Here is a 17,059-nt window from a genome sequence, read left to right as displayed (position 1 = left end):
CTTTTTCATGGTTCCCTCGGTGTTCCCATTGCCACTGAATATTTACACACCTGCCTTCCTGTGAAGCGGACAGTTTCTCTTAGATATCCAACTACCAGGGGTGCGAAAAATTCACGAACACGAGTCCGGACAGGTCACGAGGCTCCGGAAACGAGTTTTGAACATGAGAAGTCCGGCGAATCGCGTTCATTTTGCAAAACCGCGATTAAAACTTCGAGTGCAAACAGCGCGTTTATTTATGAAATTAAATTTTTTATTATATTACCATGAAAAGGAGATCACTTTCAAATTTTTGAGGAGAAGGAGGGGGCGGGGTTGAAATAGGAAGGCTAAGAAATCTCTGCATCCTCGTCGAATTCTCTGATGATAGCGGCCTTTTTAAACTTTTACGGATGTTGCCTCGCGCGAATTCCACGAAGACAGAAAAACGTCCTCGTTATTCAATTATCCAAAGGCCGCCAGATTGGCATTGATTTTGACCCATGGACTTCTGCCTTATTCTGCTCTTACTCTCCTCTCGGTCCTGCTGATAATGGAAATTGATAGACTTAGCTATAGACAAAGGAGCCAAAGAGAAAATGTAGCTTACATTTTTGCTAAATTTTGTGCGCCAATACGCAATATCTCGATTTTTCATGTTGACAAACTTGTTTCTCTTTAATCAAAAAAGAATAAATTAATCGTTACAGTTTGGCACACTCTTATCTCCTCTCCACTTGTAATGAAAGGGTGCGGTACATCACTACATACAGGGCCGGACTTACCTACTTGCCGCCCATGGACCGCTAGTATTTTGCCGCCCCCTTCTCATTCGTTTTGAAACATCAATGAAAACCATCAAATGAACGTGCCAGCGGGGGAGGGGTGCATGAGACGCGTTTACTGGTGTTGAACACATTTTTTGGGAAAGCCCTGTCAACACCACTAGCAAAAGTTCACGGAACTTTGCGCGAAAGTTAAGTTTCGTAAACCTATCTCTGTGTGGACAAGGCCTTCCATTCATAAGAAATGAACGAAAAAATTATGAAAGAACAAACATAAATGTGGATTAATGATTTTAACTTCCGCCGCCGCGCCTCGCAGACCGCACTGTGTTTAACGCAATGCGTGAAGTATTCACGCAGTCTTGTAGGCGCTATGCGTCTCCCGCTGATCGCACTGTGTTTGCCGCAATGCGTGAGGTATTCATGCATTCTTGTAGGCGCTATCCGTTTCACGCTGCCGCAATGACCGCACCGTGTTTGATTGCAATGCGTGAAGTATTCGTGCAGTCTTGTAGGCGCTAATATGTGTTACATGCCGATCGCCGCGCCGAGGGCTTCTCCTTTTCATCTCAAGTCCTCGTCATCATTTTTCTCTAGGTAAGTCGCGCCGTTTCAGGCCAAATTGCGTGTTTGGTTTCTCTCTTGACTCGACTAATGAAAGGTGCTGCCTCTTGTATCACTGAAAGACGACAAAAGTAGAAATTACTATACTCTCAGAAAATTAGAGATTTTGTCGCCTTTTCTCGTTTGTAATTTTTTTTTTCTAAATCCGAATTTTTTTATACACCTACATTTAAAAAAATTGCAAAATTTGCCGCCCCCTATAGATTTGCCGCCATGGGCCGCGGCCCATGTGGCCACGCCCTTAATCCGGCCCTGACTACATAAGTTCCGACATCTCTCTATCAAGAATAAAACTGCTACGACCGGCAGCTCTTTCTTTCCGGTTTTGATTAATTTGATTCAGTTGGTTGCATTGATCGCTATGAGGAGAATTTCCAGTATACCTCTTTACTGTTTCAGATATTCTTGCACACTTACTGTAGAGTCGGCTGAAAAAGTTGGAGAAGATTCATCATTGACTTGCCGATATTGATGTACTAAAACCTTGTTGGCGACGAATGGGTTTACAGGGACTTGAGGATAACGAGAGAACTTTCCAGACCCACTTGGTAGGCCGAGCCCTTTGTGTGGAGTCTGTGAAAGTGACCACAGTTTGACCCCCGATCAATTCACCGCGCGCGGCCGGGGGGTTCACTACGGCTTACGCCTCGATGCCCGCGCTTTATTACGATATTACGACTGATTATTCACAATCAGCCACGCCCTGACTTTCAGCAACTTGTAATCAGGATACGAAGACTTGACCAAACGCTCAGCTTGCTGCTCCCAAGTCCCTCCCTCGTGATGGAGTCGATCAGTTCTCCACCGCCGCGCGCCGTGCCGGAATGCCGCTTCTTCGTGATTCTTGAATGAGCTTTATGCCATCATTTCAAAGAAGAATGTCCAACGTAACTCGTCGTTTCCCTCGCGAAAGAACCTACCTACATTTCAGTGTTGACAAATTTTCCCTCGCAAATTGCATTGTTATCAGGAGAATCAGGAATTTCTAGGAGAGATCGGGTCCGTAATGATAGAGTGCGTCAGATAATGGAAGTCGAAAATGACATCGTGTTCGACGCCAAGACCAAACAGCTTGTCTGGTGCGGTCATGTCAATAGGATGACGGAAGAGAGGCTGCCAAAAAAGATGCTTGATTGGGTTCCTCCTGGGAGGAGACGAAGGGCGAAAGGTTGGCGGAAGGGTGTTATGGATGAGATGAGGGAATACCAACTCCCTGATGACCTGTGGGAGGACAGAGTTTTGTGACGGTTAGGCGTCGCAGAGCGCCGGAGAGCGCTGTGAGAGCGACTCTTATGTATGTATCAGGAGAATCTTGCGCATTTATGACTGAACTTATCACTGATTTACCCTCCATTCTCATGCAAGAATAAGACAAATTTTGTCAGAATAATTTAAAAAGGCCTGTTTATTTTTTTGGGATAAATTCGGGCTGCTATTCGACGAGGCAGAATAAAAGTATGACATGCGATGCAGTATAGCAACAAGAAAACAGTTTTCGCTCTTTTCAAGCGCCCGTTCATCAAAACCGCTTTGAAAGACGGGCGGAAAACATTTAGAGAATATCACGTTACATCGTTACGTTGCGGTTCACAAATCCCCCCCCCCCAGCCCCCTTTGTAATGCTCTGTATTGGTTGCAAAGATCCCCTTCCTCCTTTGTAATGCTGCGTAATGGTTGTACAGGTCTCCCTGCCCCCCCTCCCCACTCTTCCTATGGCTGGTAATTTAGAGACGGCTGCTTGACAGGATGTTTTTGGGGTAGGGGGTTAATGAGATCGGCCTTGATATATTTTACGATACAATTTTCGCTAGATTATTTAATCACAGTTTCACACTTCAACATTCACAAGCATTTTGATCTCTCCTGTAAGGTGTTAATGGCTCAAATGTTAAAAGCACCAAATACACGTATCTATCAACCAACCATGTATATTTGCGTGGAGAAGAGCAAGAACTGTAGAGAGAGAGAGCTAAATCAAAAATACAACATGGCTGATCTGCTAATTCCAAGGGTCAGCAAAATATTAAGAGCTTGAAATTTATGGCAATTTTTTTCTGAGCGGAGAGGTTATCATTTGCAGTTGTCACTGGATGAGAGATCCAACCAGTTTTATATGCGGATCCATTGGTAACTCAAAAATGAGCCACTGTCATTTTTCATAGAATAAATTTCAGAAAAACGAGCACCCGACAACGAAAATGTAATGGAATTTAACGATTTTCAGACGTTTCAGGAAATGTTCGAGGAAAGTTATGCAGGAGATTTGGGAAAAAATACGATGAACATTGTTGGAGAAGGAATCAAAACATCAGTTCGGAATAGCCATGTAAGTGGTGAAAGAGTTTGGAGAACAATTTTGATTCACGGGTGTCGGAGTAGAACCCTAAATATTCATCAAATGTCGTCCAAATGTTTTATATTAAATATATTTATGGTGTTTTTCAATATTTTAAAATTATAAGTATCATATTTTCACTGAAATAATTTCAAAATAAATTTCTTACAATTTTAACTTGAAATTTTGTAAATTAAAAAAAAAAAATTCCTCTAAGATTTTTAAAATTTACGAAAATAATGATGATAATTATACAATATGCTGCAAAAAACTGTCTCTGAGAATAATGTAAAAATAAATAAATTTCTTTAACTAAATTTGTCAGCAAATAACGTAAATAAATGAATGACATATTTTGTTAACTTGATGAATAATTTTCGGGGGTAGTTTTGGAACAATATTCAACGAGTATATTCTTTCAATGTTTTGAAAATAATATAAAACATTTTTCAAAAATATTTTGACAACATCGTTGCGTGACTATCTTGTAAATACTTCAAAAAATAATTGCAATGACAATCTGTTCACGATAATAACGGCAATACTGACAAGATTGCAGCAATATGGTGACAATGTTTCGTGTTGGGCGGACCCTGAACTATTCCGCGACCCCACGGCGACCACAGCCCCGAATTTGCGTTTCTTTTAAAACAAGTACTTTTTCGACTTTTCAGGGATGCTTTACTTTTGGAGCTCGTCCGTGTGTCCACGCTATGCGTTCTTTAAACAGTACTCGACTTCAGGGCTCAGCTCGCCGTGGCCACGCTACTGCCCCCCCCCCCCCCGCCAGGACGGGGAATTTTCCCTGCTTTTGATGTGCTCGCCGTTGCCTGCTTCTTTTTATTACTCCCGAGCCACCCCCGATCGCCCCCTCTACCCCCTCTCTCACCTCGGCACTCACCCCTCGGGAGGCCGAAGCGGCGATCGAGCAGCGACAAATTGAAACTTGAGTGGCCCCCAATGCGTGTCAAGCATGCAGCTTGTGTAATATCCATCGTCATAAAGAGTTGAATCATTTTTTCATTCGCTGGCCCTTTTCCCGGGATCGCTCCTCCAGCTCCGCAGTAGCCTTACTGTGCCGAAATACTTTTTCCTTTAAAAAAGAGCCATCTAATTTCTGGCTAAGATATCACACTCAGCGACGTTTTAAAAATATACTTCTCGGTACTTACAGCTAACGCTTTCCAACATTTGTTTTGCCTTGTTAGTTTTCAGAGTGCGCAAAGACACGCTTTATATCGAAAAATGGGTCAATTGCACTGATCAAAGAATCAAGTTTTGATGTTTTATTCTATTCACAACGGAAAACTCGACGTGGGAATCAATTCCGGAGCAAGATATTAACAAATATTTTTGACACACAACAGTTTTACTGAATATTCTACAGATGATGCCATTTTTCATTCCTTGACGTCATTTTTCCCCACTTCATTACGGGCAACTGTCACCTTTCGACACTACCCATGACCAATTTTCCTTATATTTTTCTGATTTTTCCTGATGACACTGAATTTCCGGATAATTCCGATTTTTCCGATTTTTCCGATTTTCAATGACTAAAGACACCCCGCCCAGGAGAGTTCGGACACCTTCCGAACAACATCAGTTCTACACAGGCTCAGTGGCGATTATTATAAGTTGGCAACACTGTTTTTTTCTCCTTTACAATGTATGTTAAACAATCGATTCCCACCTAGAATCGATAAATTCGATGGATTTAAAGGAGTATTAACAGTGTTGCCAACTTGCTGAAAGCTCCACTGCGCTGAGGCTGACTAGAGTACCTATATGGGGAGAGTATGGACAACTCGAAATATGTAGCTCTTAGGGCCCAAAAGGGTAGGTAACCTTTGAATATTAAACGAAAATGGACAAGAAATTTCATAAGTAAGCATTTTTCCGCAAAAATGAGTAAGTTTATGCAAAAACCAAGTCAAATACGTGCTTTACCAACGACAGTTCCCAACAATTGTGATCATAAATCACTCTGGATAATTTGAATTCATAGATTGCCTACCCTTTTGGGGTCTAAGAGCTCCATCACCTAACCTCAAAATTTTCGACATGTCCATACTCTCTCTATACAGGTACTCTAAGGATGACTTGGAATAATAGCTACAGCGCTGCCGTTTTTACTCCACCGACTCCGATGATTCCCCAACGATGATCCGAAAAGCTGGCAGTGATTGCCGAAGTAACAGCGACAGCGTTGCCAGACTCAATCGGCGAATTTCGAAAATTTAACCGGGAATGAGAGGAGGAAATGAGGAATTTTTGCACGAATTGCGGGCAGGGCAGGGAGACGATGAGCCGTTGCGCGCGAGGCACGCAAAATAACAGGAACAATACTCGGAAAGCAATTAAGAAATGCAGTTACCCCCGCCTCCCTCTCCTGTAGGGCTCCTCTCCCTTTAACTATCCATCCAGTTTTACCCCTTCAATTACTGCCCGCAGCCAAGGCTCCCCCAACCTCCTCTTCACGCCAAAGTTGTCAGCATTCGCAGTTAATTTCAAAAATAACCAATCAAGTCAACCGGAAATGTCCCATCCGGCAACAAACATTGGCAATCGCGCAACTCGACAAGGTTGCGAAATTCGATCGTGAAATTCATTTGGTACGTTCCTAAAAGAGAATAAAATGACTCAGTTACGAACGAAATAAATTTGGCAACTCAAGAGCGAGGCACAGTTTCCAGATGAGGTGGAAACACTTTCCCGCTAAGCAGTGGGTCGATGAATAATTCCGTACGATAAATTTGGCAACACTTGCCAACACTCAAAGCAGTGTTATGCTGTGGAGCGTTGTTCTGAGGATGGCTTGTTAATTTTTAACGAAAGCGAACCATTATTCCTTTTCCTCATAGTAATTTGAGTATGAATTGACGTTACTGTGAAAATTAATAAATTAACAGAGTTCGTAGAACTCACAAAACAAAGTTGCCACGCGAGTATTTTCGCCTCCGTCTTCTAATTTCATTAATTTTACTGACGGCATTATACATTATCATCAAACCATCAACCGAAATAAGGAGTAGAAATTCAGAATCTAGTGAGTAGCATTAGGTGTTTTAAAAATTGGATCGCATTCAGGGCCGGATCTAGGGGATGGCCACATGGGCCGCGGCCCATAACGGCAAATTTAGGGGGCGGGAAATTTTGCAATTTTTTTTTAATATAGGTATAAAAAAAATCGGGTTCAGAAGAAAAATTACAAACGAGAAAAGGTGACAAAATCTCTCATTTCCTGAGAGTATAGTAATTTCTAATTTTGTCATCTTTCGGTGATGCAAGAGACAGCACCTTTAATTAGTCGAGTTCAGAGAGAAACCAAACACGCAATTTGGCCTGGAACGGCGCGGCGCAGAGAGCAATGATGACAAGAACTTGAGATGAACAGGAGAAACCCTCGGCGCGGCGGTCGGCATGTAACACATATCAGCGCCTACAAGACTGCATGAATACTTCACGTATTGCGTCAAACACAGTGCGGTCAGCGTGAAACGCATAGCGCCTACAAGACTGCATGAATACTTCACGCATTGCGTCAAATACAGTGCGGTCAACAGCGGTCGGCGTGAAACGCAAAGCGCTTACTAGACTGTAGGAATACTTTACGAATTGCGCCAAACCCATTGCGGTTAGCGGCGGAAGTTAAAATTATTAAATCACATTTATGTTTGTTCTTTCATAATTTTTTCGTTCATTTCTTCAAATGGAAGGCCTCGTCCACACAGAGATAGGTATACGGAACTTAACTTTTGCGCAAAGTTTTGTGAACTTTTGCTAGTAGTGTTGACAGGGTTTTCGCAAATAATGCGTCCAACAAGAATGAACGCGTCTAATGCACCCCTCTCCCTTTGGCACGTTCACTTAATGGTTTTTATTGATGTCTCAAAACGAATGATAAGGGGGCGGCAAAATGCAGGCGGCCCATGGGCGGCAAGTTGGTAAATCCGGCCCTGATCGCATTTTGCAAAAAGGAACCAAGAGTATTCCAATGTTGCTAGGATTGTGCAACTTACATTCTTAGCGATGACATTACTGGAATCACGCAAAAAATTAAATTACAAACGTAATTTTGCCTTGAATTTGTAGTTCATTGAGATTAAAGATCAAACTTGTTCAAATGATTAGTTTATACTTGCAAGGTAAAAAAGTTGCACAACCTAAGCGACATTGGAATGCTATTCTTGCAAAATGCAATCCAATTGTGCAACTGCTTGTTTTATGCTACAGACATACAGAGTTCTAAGGAATGAAAATTTTTGGTGACGATGATGATAAGATTAAAATTATAGTCTATAGAAAAAAGTCTATGAAGGGCATCTAGGTTCTTTTCCGTGAGAAACACTATACACAGTCTTGGCAACAATTCATAGCCCTTGCAAGGTTTTAAATTGTCACTCTTCAAATAATAGCTCAGGTACCATTCTGAGAGCCTAAAGAAAATCAGCGTTGCCCTATCGCCTATCGTTGAGAAAAACGCCCCTCCGTCTCTTGGAAATAGCAGGGAAGCAATACAAGGAAGCTTATCGACAGAGAAAAACTCCCAAACCACGCATCTCGTTTGCGGTGCTTATAAATCTCCGCTCCTTTTTATATTTTTTAAAAGGAGAAGAAAAAAATCCCTCCTTGAAGTTTTCTCAGAATTTGTCTCTCACAGAGAAGAAAAATCACGGAGAGCTTTAAGAGTGGACTATGCGTGGTTCTCCATTTAAAAAAATCACTCGTTTTGCGACGTCGCAAACCGAGATACGCGGTTTGGTAGTTTCACCATCGTGACGCTCGATGCAGCAATTAATCGATTCATCGAAATAACCTGGACCGTGTACGAGCTTCTGCAGCTAGGCCACGCACGGCGCGGCGCGACCAGTCGCTTTGAAATCACAGGGCTCGAATCCAACGGACTCGGGTATTTGTTATATTATTTTCCATTTTATTAGGCTAGGTATTTTAACGAGCTGCAACTGTCCCGATCCCTCGTTTCTGTCTGTCTGCGCCCCGCGCCCCCCCCCCCCCCCCCCGCCCCACTCTCCACGCCGTCGACCACCGCCACTTATTTACTTTACAATCTGGCGCTCTCTCTCGCCTGGATTAACTCGAAAAATGACCCCACTCGGCTTGTTACACTGTCCGACCGGTGAAATTAATGAGACTAATACACTTAACCTAAAAGAACTCGGGAGTTGCGCTTCGTTATTCGCCGCTCGGAGGGGGGAGAAGGAGCGCTCCGGTCGTTTTAATCAGAGACCTGGCTCTATCGTCTTTATATTAGTATCAATTTCATGTTTACACATCGACAAAATTCCTCGACTTTCGAACGAAATTTCTATCGAGTTTTAATACGCTGACTTTCGCTAAACTTTGGACACAGAATCCTTCTTTGGAGATAAAATAATGGGAAAAGGCAGCTGGTAAAAGGATAAGAAGCTGTAAAAATGACTAGAAAAGGTTAACAGATAGAGGATCAGTGATATTTCAGTGATTAATAGATTAGCCGGAAATTCCCTGATTTTTCCCACAAATTCCCTGACTTATCCCACAAATTCCCTGATTTTTCCCACAAATTCCCTAACTTTTTCCAAAAATTCCCTGACTTTTCCCAAAAATTCCCTGACTTTCCTCGGGCGTCGTAAATTCCCTGTTTTCCCCTGATTTTCCCGGCTTCCAGACCAATTCCAGATCGTTTGAATCTTCAGTTAAGCGGTATGACTTAGACAGTCAGATTATTGAATCTTCTTGGACAATTTTACCATTAGTTATCTTGGTTCTTTTAGCTTGGCGTAGCTCTTGACGTCATATGCATATCTATCGTGGAAAAACTGAGTCTTGCGAGGAAATGGATACGTAAACGACGTATGTTGGCCCGTGCAAAGGGCAGAAAGTGGTGGTGCGGGAGGGATCGAGGGATGGGTTGAGAAGAGGTGGTGAGCTCCGACACAAGTATATTTTCAAAGACAACACCTTCAACACGACAGACGACAGGTAGCCGTCGAAAGAAGTAGGGAGGTGGGACCACTGTCAGGACCAAAATGGAAGTCACGAGGTTCCCGTTGGCGTCTTGCCGGCAGTGGCGTGGCGTGAATTTCGATATATCGATTATTATGCCATTTAAACCTATGAAAAAAGATCGATTATCAGGGTGTTCGCAGCGAACACCTTAATGATCGATTCTTTACCGTAGCTTCAAATGGCGAGATATCGATAATCGATTATTCACGCCACGCCACTGCTTGCCGGCCGAGCCGAAACACGAAGCGCCAAAGAATCGCGGAGCCAAGTTTCCCGGATTCCAATTCAGAAGACCAATGGCATTTCATTACTGTACGCACTGAAAAAAAAAATCTCGGTGTATTTACTAGGAAAAGGGTATAATTACCAAGAATTCAGGGTTCTATTTGAGCCCAGTTTTTTCTTGGTAAAATTACCATTTATGGAATTGGTAATTTTACCGAGAAATCTCGGTGAAAATTTTGAACTTTCTCGGTAATTTTACTGGACCCTGGTAAAAACGCCAATATTTTTCATCAACTGTGGTAGAATTACCGAGATAAAATGGTAACGTTATCGGGAATTGATTACCAATAAAAGTGGTATTCTTACCTGAAAAAAACAGTAAAAATACCGGTTTTTAGGTAAGCTTACCAGTCTGTCTTGGTAAAATTACCGATAATTGGTAAAAAAGTGAGATGGCAAAGGTACCAACGGACCTCGGTAAAAACGCCGAGAATTTTTTTTCAGTGCGGTACTGCCGCTCGAAGGAAAAACGTCGTATGAACCTTCAGGCGTTTCCGAATTTCCATTGATAAAACATAAATTTTCTTGTAAACTTGTGAATACTTTTATTCCAATTTTTCAGACGATTTTACTCGCAATGGAGAATTTGCGTACAATTTTTTTATTGCATCACCTGAAAGTGCTTAAAAAGCTGATTTCACAGTATTTTTTACAATTTTTTTCTGATATGGGAAATAGTATAAAAATAGATTTAAGATTGAGAAAATGCACCGCCTAGTGACGTCATCTGGCGGTATTTCCCATTAAAACACACGTATTTTAGCAGATTATATCATTTTGTCATATCTTTTCCAATAACTGTTCAATTCATGAACTAAGGGTATCCTCGTGTTCATTTCACTTAGTATAGTTTCCACTTAACACGAAATTCATCAAATTTCAGATGTATTTCAATTGTTTTTTCAATATGTTTCAGATGTTTTTCAATTTTCAGAATTTTAAGTCCCGAAAATTTCAAGGGGGAAATGTACACAACACTCCTTAAAAATGAACGTTTCGTCGAAGGAAGTTTGGTAACTCTCGGATGTTCGTACGACATTCTTGCTTAGCACGGCGGAGTAGCTCATGGGGAATCGTCACGATAGCGGATTCGGCAACGCGCTCGAAACAGCGAGTTTTGAATCGTGAGAATGCGGGAAAGTAAAGGAACTTCAAGGGGAAGGACACAAGTTCGCGTGCTGAGTTCGGGATGGATTTACATGGCTCTCCAGGTTTCATTGTCAGTATCGAAATATTTTCATTTCCTCGCTCATCAGCGTGACTTGTCATTGTATCCTCCGACACGTCATGTTCTCCGACAGAAATGCCTTGCTCCCAAAGAGCCGATTTCACGCCAAACTTATGAAGATCGCAGTTTTCTAAAGCCAATCCCTGGATACGTAAATTTAAAACCTCGGATTAAAACTACTAGCATTGTGGACCTTTCTGACCACATGCGAAAAAAATAATATGCTGTTTTAGCATCTAGGATGTCAAAAATGTGTCTGGTGATCCAAGATGCTGTTTTACTGCCCCGCAGTTAATTTTACATCCTGTGAATGCAAATCAACTGCGGGAGCAGTAAAGGCAGCATCCTGGGATCACCAGACACATTTTTGACATCCTAGATGCCAAAACAGCATATTTTTTATTTTCAGTGCAAACATCGAGATGTCCACTAAAGTGGGCTGGCTAAAATTCAGTACTTTTACAGTACTTCTTCAGTACATTCCCAAGAAATTCAGTCTCAACAAAAATATTCAGTGCTTTTTAGTACCTCCAATTTAGGAAATTCGAAAGATTTCAGAATTTTGAATTCCTGGCTAAAATTGCGACAAATATGACAAAACATGAAACAAATTCGGGACCTTCTTAAGGAATTTCCACACTTTTCCAGTACTTCCGGACCGTCCTCGACAAATCAGTACTATCTCCGGACTCTCCGGAAGTTCCGGACTTGTAGACACCCTGAACATCCAAACCAACATCTCGAGGCACGTGCACACTGAGCTGGAGAGCCCTAAGGTTTAAAAGCACGAGCAGACTTGTCGGATGGAGATTCGGATCTGTGAAGAGTCTGAATGATCGGCTACGGCCTGGAAAAATGATGAATCCTACGGAAAGCCAATTACGCGGGTTCCTGGACGTGCGGAACACGGAGAAGCTCGGGGTTGGGAGCGGAGTGTGAATACTGGAAAAGGGGTGAAAAGCGAGCGCGGAGGGGGCGCAAGAAAACTATAGAAGAAGCCAAAAGGCAGGGACAAGCGTGAGAAGCACTTTAACGTATATTGTTTGGGTTTAATATGAAATAAATTGAAAAAGTGCGGGGTGGGCGGCAAGACGAGCCGGGGCCGGGTCGGGGGTTGCGGGTGAGCAGGTAGAATTTAATAAGTAAAACGGAGAGGGGCCAGTCGCGGGTAGACGGGGGAGCCGACGGGAGGGGGGGAGCGAGAGGGGTCGGCGAGCGGACGGAGTGGGCATCGGCGCGGCGGCGGCGGCGGCGGCGGCGGGGGGGAGCAGGGAGCACGGGTCGCGCGCCCGCCGCCCGGAGTAAAGTGGAGTCGAGGCGGTCCTTACACTTGGCTAATGCTGCGTTTTGTTTGTGAGCGCCCGGGCGTCCGAGCGGCTGCAACCCGCACAGCGCCGAGCCGAAGGGACGCCTCCTCGCGCCTCGTCACCCGACGCCCGACGGCTACGCGGGACGCCCGGGACCCCGCCGCCGCGCCGCGCCGCGCAGCTATTTCCGATATGGAGGCGCTGCCCCCTCTCGGGGTGATCAGCTCCTCAGCTATCTTCTGTTTTATAATATAAGTCCGGCTTCAAATTCCAATTTCTTTCTCTTGGCCGCGCATAAACAGTCATCCATCTCAGGCGTGTTTCCAATAAGCATCCGGCATGCCCGCTCCCCCTCCCCTCCCGCTCCCCCGCCGCGCCCGCTTGGCCCCTTTCGGGCCCAGGAACGCAATATTAACGTCCCTTTCGCGCGCCCCGCTCCCTTTAGCCGCACAGCTCATATTAGACACAAATATTCCCAAGTCACTCACTGATGAAAAAATAATAACGCGCGCGGGCCCGTTCCTTCCATCCCCGTGCAGCTTCCACATCCACACACACACACACCACGCAGCACCCTCTCACTCGCACAGGCCCTGACGAACGTGCGCGCTTCACACATTCGACCGAGGAGAGACAAAAGACCGCCTACTCGCGCGCACGCAACCACGGCAAGGAAAACTCCGTGTGAATATATTTCCGATATTTCTCGCATTGCATTCGGCAGTAATGCGTCGATTCAACTGAGCCACCTGGACACGTACTGCTGAAATGTTTTGGAAACGATGTATTACAGCGGAGAAACTTGTGTGCCTTGGGACAAAGTTTTCACAAAATTCTTTCGCGAATACTATCAAAAGCTTCACCTGTAAATTTGAGGTACATGGGTGCAGACAGGTTTTACTTTAAAAAGTGTTAAGTTCCACACAAAAAAATAAGAGAAAATAGAAAAAAAAATGGGGAAATTTTGATGGGTTCACGGCGTTCTTGATTATCACGGCAGTGTGATGGTCTCCTCTTTGACATTGACTTCTTTCTTTCGAGAGATACCAGACAATTAGGATTGTATGAATTTAAATCTCATTCACTCATTATTTTTTTTTTTTTTTTTTTTGTTTTGTTTTGGGCGATTTCGAGAATCAACGACGTGATACTAATTTAATGAATCGGTGCATTTTTCGGAAAATTGACATATTGGCGAGAAAAACCAGTAAGAGTTTACTTCCGGCACAATTAGCAACTCTGAAATTAGGTTAAGGTGTAAGAGAAACAAGGATATCACCCTCAGTTAGTATCGCATGCGACGAAAACTAAATAAATTCCATTACATCGCCTGGATACAACTATTCGAACTCCGCGGATGTCCGTATTGCATACGCGCGGGAGTGAAGGCGTTTTGGCTCTCCCGGCACTCACCGCTTCATCCGCGGCGGCTGGCCGATTTTTCTGAAGAAGGAGATAACTTGCGGCACTAAGGCTTTAACATTTTCCTCGACGCACTCTCCGTGGGACACAATATACACTTTTTTCAATAAAAATGGAACATTGGAAAACACTTGTCAAGTCCGTCTGAAAATTAAGCTCAAGGAGCCGAATGTTAAAAGGGTACTTACGTGATTTAAAAAAAGAGATTTAAGTGTGTTTGCGATGTGGTCACATCACGAACAATCCGTTGCCTGCAACAAAAAGAACGACCAATATAATTAATATTTTCAAGGGTCAAAAATAGGATTTTAGACTGATTTGAGACTAGGTTTCGAAAATAAACTACTAGGAAGCGATGAGGTGTATGATCGATTGAAGTAAAGCTTGAAATGACATTTTTGCCGTTTTTTGTGATGTTTTCGATAGTTTGCTCCGGCGCGGACCTCCGCCATATGGACTGCATTTTGCAATTTGGACCTATAAATTCCGGCCCGGTTTAAAAACAACGTATGTGCCATTAGTTTCCCTATGCACATAAGTGTTTTTTCAGATGAGCCAAAATTTATAGGTCCAAATTGCAAAATGCAGTCCACATTACACATGATAAGCGATAACTTATTGGACGTACTTATGCTAAAAGGAACTATAGTCAGATATTCTTTAGTAATGAAGATAGAATGTATTCTTTTGTTTTACTAACTATGTTTCACGTTAACCCTATGCACGAGGTCCTATCGCACTGTAGAGAGCCTAATTTCCTGTTCATCATATTTTCGAGTTTTGTTTTTGGGGCCGATTCAACGCCAGAGTCGAGAGGCGAGGGGGCCACCAAAACGGGCACAGGGGCCCGGTTTACCGGTTGTGAAGAGCCGATGATGATTGGGCGAGGGGGGGGGGGGGGAGTCGGATGGTTCGCGGAATTCCTCGAGAATGCTATGCTGATTCCTGGCACCTACGGTGGCGCGAGGTGTTCCACAATTTGATCGGCTTCCGTAAGAGGAGCGTAAGTGCAAACACTCATGAGCCCTGACTTTCGTTGATTATGCAGGGAGCTAGGGCTCATGAGTTATTGGACGTGTGCCCGTAATTGCGGGGCCGGACGCCCCGGATGGTCCTCGTCGAATAACCGCCGCCGAACTCAATTTGACCCATTCGAAGGAGTTTGCGGGTGCGATGGCCCAACACATAAAAAATGGCTTTAACGTTTGATTAGCGTGCCTGCGATTCTAATAAGATTAACGTTTGTATGATAGCCACACATTGGCATGACTGATGAATAAAATTCAAATTTAATTGAAAAAATGAACATTTGAGACACTGAAAGATGTGTATTTGGGCCGACTTCATCAGAAAGGAACCAACCCAAATTGAGTTAATACCAAGAAAGGGAGCATTGAAGTTTTATTCCTGCACAACACTCAAAGTAGAAAATAAACTTTAATCCCTCTTTTCACAAACTAATTTCCTTACTCGACTTTGAGTTTTTGGCAGGAGAAAATATACGACCAGAGGAACTCAAAAACATTTCTTACTCAGCCCCCTTGATAAACTCAGCCCATTTAAGAAATGAATAGTTGAAAAGAAATATTCTAAAAATAGAGGTGAAAAAATGAATACCGAGGACAATGACATTGAAAATGTAGTTAATTTTTAAGAAAGAAAAAAATAAGTTGAGGAAAAAATACTCAAATGCAAAATGAACAAAATTAATGACAATGTAAAAAAGAAGTTGAAATTCAGTATACTGTGCCGCAGCGCTGAGCTCTTACCCTCCCGTACCTTCTGTCATGATACGTCACAAAATTATGAAGATCGCAGCGTTACGTGATTCGTGGACAGCTAGTAGGCGCCATAGTTTAACGCCTGTTCAATGGGGCTCGGTTACTTGAAGCGAATCAAAATACGATACTGTCCTCGAATAAATCGCAAAACATTTTGCGAATTTTAAGCCTGAGGACTACCTCATTGGAGAAAAATAATTTTCTGTCGGCGGAAAGCCTTTCTCAAAATCCCTCATTGAAGTGTGAAAATTGCAAAGGGGACGGGAGCATGGAGGGAGTGACATGAGGTTGCACGGATGGCTAATTGTGCAAGAAGTGCGGTCTTGCGGCAAATCTGCGACTACGTCATCGCCGACTGCACCGCGACACAGCGTGACTCAGGAAGCCACGTCATTAGGATCGCGCGTCAAAATCCGTCACTCCTCTAACGCAAGGGCGAGCCTCAGTTTCCCCTTTGAGCCCCGTTTTACATAACAAGCCATGCTTTCTGGGGCTCATGAGCAAATAGAGATACGCCCTTGCGAAGAAGGAGCCACGAATTCAGTCTTCATTCCATCTGGTCCCCTTTCGAGGGGACGCGGACTCCAAGTCCAAGTCACTTCGTTCGGACCATCCATCATTTTCCACCGTTGACGGCTCGGCTGAAAAGTCCCCGACGGTGACTGGAGACGACAAAGTTAATGAACCCGAGTAATCGCTGAGAAAATCCGATTCATTTCAGTCAGGTAGTTTGTTACTGAGAGATAGACAACGCGATAGAAAAAAAAGACACGGCAAATGGAGCAATCCTAGGTTTATTATAGGAGCAATTATAGGTTGATACGGTCATTTAGTCATTGCAACTACCTATTCTGCCGTGATAGCGAAGAGAGCCGTAAGTGCAAAATTTTCGAAATCGAGTTTTCTTCAAAATTCGTCTAAACTCTTTTAGATGAAATTACTGAGACAGCTAAAACAGCAAAATTCATCCTATTTTAATGAAGACGAGACGTATGAGAAAGCCGTAAGTGCACAAAAAATGACATAGTTTTTTTCAAGACAGCCGCAGGTGCATGAGAGCCAATGAAAACAGTGCTTTCCAGTAAAGTGCCACCCTCTTCGGCCAATTTCTAACCTGAAAATGTGTTTGTTGTGAGTCCAAAACGCAACCACGAAAGCATGAAGAAGATAGCACTTACGGCTGTCTTGCCTAACAATAACCTAGCATGAAAATGAAAAATACCCTTTTTTATGTAATGGAAATAAAATCGGTCGATTTTTAATCATCCATACGATTTCAAGGAGTCTTCCGGACGATTAGT

General features: G+C 43.3%; 1 protein-coding gene across 1 annotated transcript in view; it reads right to left on the bottom strand.

Annotated features, from left to right (window-relative positions):
- LOC109043807 (LIM domain only protein 3) overlaps positions 1–14,249 on the bottom strand; it is a 108,636-nt gene extending 94,387 nt beyond the window's left edge. Inside the window, exon 1 of the mRNA XM_072306292.1 lies at positions 14,166–14,249. The gene's annotated coding sequence lies outside the window, so the exon portion shown is untranslated. The remainder of the gene's footprint in view (positions 1–14,165) is intronic.
- Between the last annotated feature and the right edge of the window lie 2,810 nt (positions 14,250–17,059).

This window comes from Bemisia tabaci, chromosome 1 (assembly GCF_918797505.1).
Source record: "Bemisia tabaci chromosome 1, PGI_BMITA_v3".
In the NCBI taxonomy this organism is placed as follows: domain Eukaryota; kingdom Metazoa; phylum Arthropoda; class Insecta; order Hemiptera; family Aleyrodidae; genus Bemisia; species Bemisia tabaci.
This window is presented reverse-complemented; position numbering and strand designations above follow the sequence as displayed.